An 8,513-nucleotide genomic window follows, 5' to 3' on the forward strand; every position below is an offset into this window, starting at 1 on the left:
GGTAAACCAAGCCCAGTGTGGCTGCGCTGTGGTGCAAGAAATGGTGGGTCTGCGAAAAGTGGCCGCGTGGGAAGGCCTGTTCGCTCCATTTGATTGTAGTGGTAGATGTGTGCTGGTCTGTCAGTTTAAATTTTAGATGCTACTTGCCTAAATTCTTTGTCAAGTACTACAGAGCACCTACTAACCACAACTCTGTGACAAAAGTGCTAAAGAATTTCCTTACCAGCTGTTCAACAGTTGCATCCTTCAAAGGGATGAGGACACCCTCGATCTCCATCCCAGCCCTCCGGCACACCCTCTGGAATAAAGGCAGTGTAGGAACACCAAGCTTGTTCTTGTAGAGTAAGAAAATTATCAGAAATAAGCACTGTGCATGCTGTTACCAGGCATTGTAGGCAGTCAGAACACACCAGTTACAAGCAGATGCATCAGAAGGTGACCTAAAAAATGCTGAATAAATTGCATTCAGATAAGCAAATGGTAATATCTCACAGTTTACAGCTCAGCCAAATCTCAGTGCCTCCTCCTAGGCAGTGTGGGAGAGCAGGAAGAGTGGGGCTGCCCTGAGAGGGAGCCCACAGCCTAGGCAAGCTCAGCCTAGCAGTGCACTCATGGACAGGTTGCTGTCCTCCATGTCCAAGCAGAACTGGAGTGGACCTGCTGATGGCCCGCTGTTCACCAGATGAGCAGGAGACAGGGCCACCTCCACCACACGGCTGGGCCTGGGGCCAGGACTGAGCTCTGATGGAGCTGTAGCCCCAGGGCAGCAGGCTGGGGTCCTGGGTGAGGGTGGTCAGGGCACTGCAGCCTGCCCATGCACTCGGGGATCTGAGATGTGAGGTATGAAGCACCTCATGATCGAGAGGTCGCATGAAGGTTAGACAAATATATTAGCAAGGGCACTCTTTGTTGATGAGAGACTGGTGTTTCAAGTCCTACAGAAGCTTTTAAACTTTCACTGGATTCCCATCTGCAGCTGCAGGTACAGTGCTTTGGAAAATCTGACTCTAAGGTGCAAAAACTGAAGGCTCTGTCTCGACTCAGGATGTGATTGAAGGGACAGATAAGAGATGGTGGCAGTGTAGGTGGTTTCCGTAGGGGCATCTTGATTTTTCTATATTTTTACCATGCAAAAAAACTCTTTCCCAAATTCCAAATTTTGAATTTTGAATTCCAAATTCCAAATTTGAACTCTTGTTCAAATTCTTTCTGCCAGCTTACACTTCCTGAGCCTGCCTCTTGCAGCATTATTCCCACGTGAACCAAAACCTACCCACTGCACCCTCATACTCGTTGCCCTTTGCAGGCTCTTGTATAAGTCAGCAGAAGTCACCTGTTGAGTTTTATGGAAGTAGGATTAGGATTAGGAAGTAGGATTTACTTTATGGAAGTAGGATTAGGTCTGAGGATGTGTATTTGTTGACACAGGAGTCCCAACTTCTACTGGAATGTACACAAGAAAAATATCAGAAATGGGTAACAAATACAAATATTTCATCACTGCATTCTTTCAGGCTTAGAACATTAAAAACGTCCAGAAAGAGACCACAGCATGGAAATATGTGGGTGAACAGAGACCCACCAAAATGGGGGTTCCTGGCAAGGTGTAGCTCAGGCGTACTCACGTGAGGGTGGCTGCTTTGCACAACAGCCCAAACTAAAAATCTGCTTAGTGTTGAGTTTTTACTGCTTGGCATCTCTAATGGTGTATATATTTTTTGTTTAATTATGAAAAGCTTAGGTTCTTGTTTTTAATATTTTAATTATTCTTTCTCTGTATTTGTATGCATAGTTTTCTGTCTCTCTTGTTTATCAGTTCTTCTACATTTTGTTTCTGGTTTTCTAATCTTTCAATGACATTCCTTAGTACCATGGTTTAATTTTCTTTATTTTCTCCAGCTTCTTCCCCTGTGAAGTTGCTTCCCTGGATCTTGCTTTTCCCAGTATGTTTTTTTCCTCATTCTAATAACGACACTTTTCTCCACCTCAGAAATACTTCTCTACCCAGGTTCCCCACCTGTGCTTTTCTTTTTGTTTTGTTTTGTTGGTTTGTTTGTTTTCTTCTTTTTACACTCCCAAACTATTTTGTGGCTTCTTTTAAGTCACTTCTGGCCTATTTTTTTGTATTCTTTTATGTCACTTCTGACTTGCTCTCTACACTGCCCTATTTTCACTGACTTTTCACCTGACACACTGACTGATATTTTGGCACACATTGCTCTCTTTGTGTCATTGCTGTACTTGAGCACAGTGATGCTTGTAATTCTGAACAGAGCAACACCTAAATATCTTCACAAGGAAAAAAAAAAGTGAGGGGTGTGAAGGAGGAGGGAGAGACAGCTGGCTGCATGCTCCAGTTTCATTGGTTACCCTCTGTGCTCTCTGCCAGCACTCACATAGGTTGCATTTGGACAGAGAGCTGGCAGACTGGCAGCTGTAAACAGCAGAGACAGTAGCAAGACGGTGGCTTCACAAAACTGTAAATCCAGATATATTAGATTAAAAATGCTGCAGCCTTTAGACACAAGATGCTGAACAAGTATAAGTCTACTCTGACTGAAGGTAGGGGTAAGAATATATAAATAAATCAAGGAATAATTTTTGAGAGGGTGGTGGAAGATCAGGTATCAGATATCAACATTTCTGAATAAATCTTTTTCACCAGTCTGAAGGCTGTTTTGCCAATTCTTTCATGCTCCCTTTCTGTTCACTATGCTGCTTTTTCATGGAACTCAGGTGTTTCCAAGGAATCACTTTCCTTGTGTTTGGGTATTGACTCATGGGAAGGTTTGGGTACATATTTTTCTTCTTTTGTTTAGGCCCTTGCTGGAATCTGCTGTTTTGCTGTAAACTGTCTTGACTCCATCAACAGCAGCTTCGAAGAATTAGGTGATGGCATAGTGTCACTGATCAGACAGAGCCTGGACCAGAGCCACAGTGGAAATTATGTATTTGGCAAGCACACTCCCTAGGCATTCTTCCACATGATCCCAAGTGGACCAAGTCAGAGGTATTTGACCTGCTTGGATTATGTGGAAAACATCTCTCAACAGCACCATGGGAGCTCAAGGAGTTAACTTTTCTGTAGTGTGATTAATATGGAAATGCATCAGCATGGGGGACCTCAACCAGTGCAGAACTGGGTTCAAAATCCTGCCTTTAGAAGGACCAATGCTAAAAGTGAATGCTCCAGTTCTGCCTGCCACAGCCCTAACTTGTCCAAGCCTGAAACACAAAGCTCCCCTTCCCTTCTACTGCATCTTTACCCATTGCACTTGCTTCTCGCTCACCTGATGTCCTAGGATTTTCTCATGTCATAACTATGTGGTGGTAATTATGAGAAAGCAGGTATGTCCCAAACACTGAGGAAAGCATTTATTTATTCCAAACAGAATTTATCAATAATGTGACTCTAGATAGGGCCCATGTACTCTCCACCCATTTAGCGTATCTATCCTGGCCACAGGGTGACATTGCATCAGACACAGTAAAAGTGAGCTTTTACTTTAGATAAAGAACTTAGGATAGAGAACAGGAATCCACTTGCCGTTACTCAACACATCAGACTTTATTTCTTGTCACAGTAACAAGTCACAGCTATTATCCAGCACTTCAGTATGTCCAAGGGCACAGCATGTACATCAACTTCAGCACATTCATTCAAGTCTGACAGAAGATCAAAGATTTTTTGTAGAGTTGGACAACCACACACATCCAGCTACCATTTGACAGCAACTTAGGTAGTAACTGAAAAGGTCTCATTGGAGATTGTCAGTGGATGAGCTCATGAGCTTGGATGTCAAGGTGCAGGCATAGTCACCTGAGGCTCTCAGTGGGTCAGTCTGTTGATCTCAGTGTGCTGGGAATGTAGGGAATCATAGCCTGCTTCTGTCAGCATGGCTAGAAGAGAACTGAGGCACACCCAGTCATCATGCACCTTGCTAAGTCACTTGAGATTGGCTTTGTCTTCCATGGTTGACTGCAACACCTTACAACACAGTTGCTCCCTCATTTTGGTCTAGAGCATGGAGACCTGAGTATTTGGAGAGTAATTTTTCCCTTTCAGTGACCCTGATGCATCTGAGGAAGTATCCAAGAAAAGTCTGCTACCACTTATCAAAATGGTTGTTTTCATTGCCTAAATAACCTTGCTTGCTGTTGATTTTCCAGTCCCAAGATGCTGCCAGAGCACTGGTATAGTGGAAATATGCTTTGAGCCTCCACACAACTAGTTATCCTCCACTATTTGTTCAGCAACATGCTTATACTAGTGATTATCTCACAGAATAAGAGCTGAACTTCTTACAAATGTACTGATAATATTGTACTTCCCAGGCTAGAAATCTTATTTTGCTGCTGAGCTGCCCCACCTGCATTTGCAGAACTCTTCTAACAGAACCAGACGTGACGCTCAGAGTCATCCTATCTCTGTCATCAATGACAGTATCTGACTACACAGAAAGTCATGCCTGATGTAGCTTCAGCTTTGCTGTCTCATTTTATGTGGCCCATTGTGTGCAGGAAACACCACTTCTGGCTCAGGAAGTCTGCATGCATCTGTGCTGCCACTGAAAGCACTACTGCTGTGCCCAGATACGTGCTTCTTCCTCAGTTCATCTTGCCAAAATGGAGAAGCTCGGGTGGTGGGTGTGGTGACAGGTCCATGGTATTTTATATGAGTTTTTTTAAGCTGTTGGGTGCTTCAAGCGTACTTTTTCTCCCCTATTCCCTGCAGTGAAACAGAGCTATCAGCTTACAAAATACCAGAGGATGGGAAAGGGCCATGCAGTACAGTCTAGGATACAATATAACATGACTATAATACACCTAAGCATAAACAGGATATCTTATACTCTGTGTAATTTGCAATTTGTGATCCACATTTTGTGCATGCTACCAGTATCCCAGTTCTACACAAATCTTGTGTTAATAAATGTAAAAAAAATACTGCATGAGAGAAATATCAATAACAACACTGGTTCTTGTTTGATAAAATCAATTAATATACCTGGAAATTCAAGTCTACAGTTACAGCAGCTGTATGGAGGAATGTGAGGTAGAATTTTTACCCTGGGTCTCTAATAGAAAAGAAAACTGTCAAAGAAAGTATGTTCCATAGTTTCAAGTCTATTTTTTAATCTTGGCCCTTCAATATGATGTGGCTTTACTTTAATGAATTTTCTGAGGTGAGAGATCTGAGAACATGAGCCATAGAGTCCCTTTCAAGTAGATCCAGGTCTCAGTGCATTTTGTGGTAGAAGGATGACTCTTGTGAAAGAGATGCACAACGCAGAGTACAAATGGAAGTAAACTAATAGTAACAGATCATTTCAAGTATCTGGGATTAGTGATTCAAATGCCTCTGAAGGATATAGTTAAGAGTAGCAAATTCTTGTTACTACAAATGACTGGTTAAAGCAGTAGGTAGCTTTGCTGATGCACAGGAGATTTAGTCCTAAGTAACAAATGAGATCTGATTTAAGAAGTAATTACAGCTGACTCCCTCTGTCACAGTAACTGTAAGATATTGAAGATCAGTGTAGTGATCTAAACTACAGAGTGTACAAAGGCATGCAGGCATAAAACCAAAGGTAAAATGTTTAAGAAAATAAATTCCTTAAATTAACTTGGTGACTATTTAAGCACACCACAGTAGAATGGTAAAAACAACAAACATATTGCACTAGATAATTTATTCAAGTAATAAATAAACCTACTGAGAATTAGCAGCAGCCCCAGTGATGCCAGGAGGGAGTGCCATGAACATCAGCAGCTGAATTCTTCAGCTGAGGTATGTATCAGAGGGGTTCTGTGGGGAAGAGTAAAATTCAACTGGCCAGGAATGAATCTGAAAGTATATAAATATTTGGAATCAAGGAGCTGTAGGCATCCAGAGATGTATTAAGCTATCTTGAGAAAATGGATCAGTCAGCAGCAGATCTGACCTCTCTACAGATGTTACTACTTACAAGGAGCAAGCCACCAGGGCATGAATGTCTTTTTGCAGATAAAAAAAGCAAGTCACTGCCAGAAACTGGTGTGAAAATATGTAGCATTAAAATAAAAAAGCTAATTTAATTTACAAGCTTCTGTTTCCTTGATACTGTAACAACAGTAGCTAGAACAAAAAAATAAAACACAAGCAACTATAGCAGCTCACACTGTTAACCTGTTGCTCCAGGGAATGGAGAATATTTGACGAGTACTTTTCTAACCTGTTCTTAGAAACCTGAATGGTGCAGATTATACCATCTTTAGGTGACCTATTTCTGTCCATAGCTGTACTCAGAGTTAGTTTTTCCTGTCTTAGTTGAAACCTTTCCTGCTGCAATTGAAGCCAGTTAGGTTTTGTCCTGTCCTCAGTGTCATGAAGACCAATCAATGGGATCCCTGCTTATGAGAACATTATGCTTATCGGAAGTTTGTTATAGTATCACCTCCACACCTGCCATCAGCCTTTTTTTTTTTTTAGAGCAAACAGATCCTTTTCCTTTTTCAATTATACTCCATTTTTTAACCTTTTTATTTTTTAAAACTTTTTTTTTTTTTTTACTATCCTATTAAATGACACCAAACTAAGACTTTTGGGAGTTTAGAAAAGCAATTACTATGTGACACATCTACTAAAAAGTCCCAGAATGAGTTTTTCTGGTTTTGCATCAGCATCATATTATTGACTCATATTCAATATGTGGTTTACTGTAACACCCAGGTCTCTTTCTACAGTGCTGTTACTATTCTCCATTTTGTATTTATGCATTTGATTTTTTCCTTGCCTCAATACAGTACTTGGTACTTGTGTTTATTGAGTTTCATCTTATTGATTACAGACCACTTCTCCCATTTATCAAAGTAATTTTTAATGCTAATCCTTCAGTTCCCTTGCAGTCCCTTCTACTTTGGCATCGTGTGCAAATTTTGTAAGTGTGTTCTCCCTTCCATCATCCAACTAATGAATGAAAAGGTTGCATTATATCAGATCTTAGCTAGACCCCAGTAAAATTCTGTATTATATATCCTTTTTGGTTGAAAACACAATACTGATAAATCTTGGGAGTATTTTCTTCAACCAGTTGTGCACCTACTCAGTAGCAATTTAGCCCATGACAAAATATTTCTGTACACTGTTTATGAGAATGTCATGTAAAACAGTGCTCAAAGATTCCCTAAAGTGTATACACATCCCTTCCACTGCCTCTTTCACTACAGGCCAGATACTCTCTTAAAGAAGGAAAATACAGCAGTTTAACAAACTTGTTTGAAACAAATCTTTACTGGCTCTTTTTCACTGGCCTTCCAGGTGCTTTAGTGTGGCTGTATCATAATTTATTAGAGTATTGCTCTTGATGTTGAAATTACATTGACTGCTGATTCCTCCTTTCTTTCAGAAGTTAGTATCATATTCTCCTGTGTTGAAAATCACCCATCTTCCTTGAATTTTTAAAGACAGTGAGTGCAATGAGGCATTATGAATGTTTTAATTCTAGAACCACTCCACAGAAAATTAATGAACTAAATATTTAGATAATGAATGAGTTCAGAAATCAGGACTCTGTGCTTAAATATTTGACTCTTGGTTTAAGAAGAGATAAATGAGATAAACACTCATTAAGGACAAAATTTGCAAGTCAGAAAAAAATAAAGCAGAATAACTTAGAAGAAAAATAGTATCATCAATGTATTAGTATTTTTGTAGCTTTAATAGACTTTTTCTTCTAGTCATTTTCAAACATTATTATAAGTTACTTAAATACTTAGTAATTTGCTTTACCACAACTATGGTATCAAAAATTGCTGGTTGAGAGTTGCTTACTTGAGAGTTGACTGACAGTAAGTCAGTGAACAAAAGGAGTTAAATAGATGAACAAACTGTTAGCATACAGGTAGTGAGATATATAAATACAGAAACACATAGTACTTACATGTGACCAGCCATTTTTATCCCCTTTCCCACTCTTGTTCCTCCACAAATCCCCTAAACCTCTCCCTTTCCCTGTCTTTGGTTCCTCTCCTACACATAGCACCTTGAGTACTGTGTTCGGTTTTGGGCCTCTCACTACAGAAAGGACATTGAGCTATGAGAGTGTGTCCAACGAAGGGCAACAAAACTGAGGAAGGCCTTGGAGCATAGGTCTCATGAGGAGTGGCTGAGGGAGCTGGGGTTGTTTAGCCTAGAGAAAAGGAGGTTGAGGGGAGACCTTGTCACTCTCTACAACTACCTTAAAGGAGGCTGTAAATAAGTGGGAATCAGGCTGTTTAATGAAGTTACAAGTGATAGAACAAAAGGTAATGGCCTCAAATTGTGCCAGGGGACATTTGGACTGGATGTTAGGAAGATTTTTTTCACTTAAAGAGTTATCAGGCCTTGGAACAGGCTGCCCAGGGCAGTGCTGGAGTCACCATCCCTGAAGGTATTGAAGAGTTGTATAGACATAATACTTAGGGAACTTAAGAACTTGTCAGTGTTAGGCTGATGGTTGGACTCAGTGATCTTGAAACTTGGTCCTGTATGA

Source organism: Chaetura pelagica, unplaced genomic scaffold, assembly GCF_000747805.2.
Source record: "Chaetura pelagica isolate M959 unplaced genomic scaffold, ChaPel_1.0 scaffold10, whole genome shotgun sequence".
Lineage (NCBI taxonomy): Eukaryota > Metazoa > Chordata > Aves > Apodiformes > Apodidae > Chaetura > Chaetura pelagica.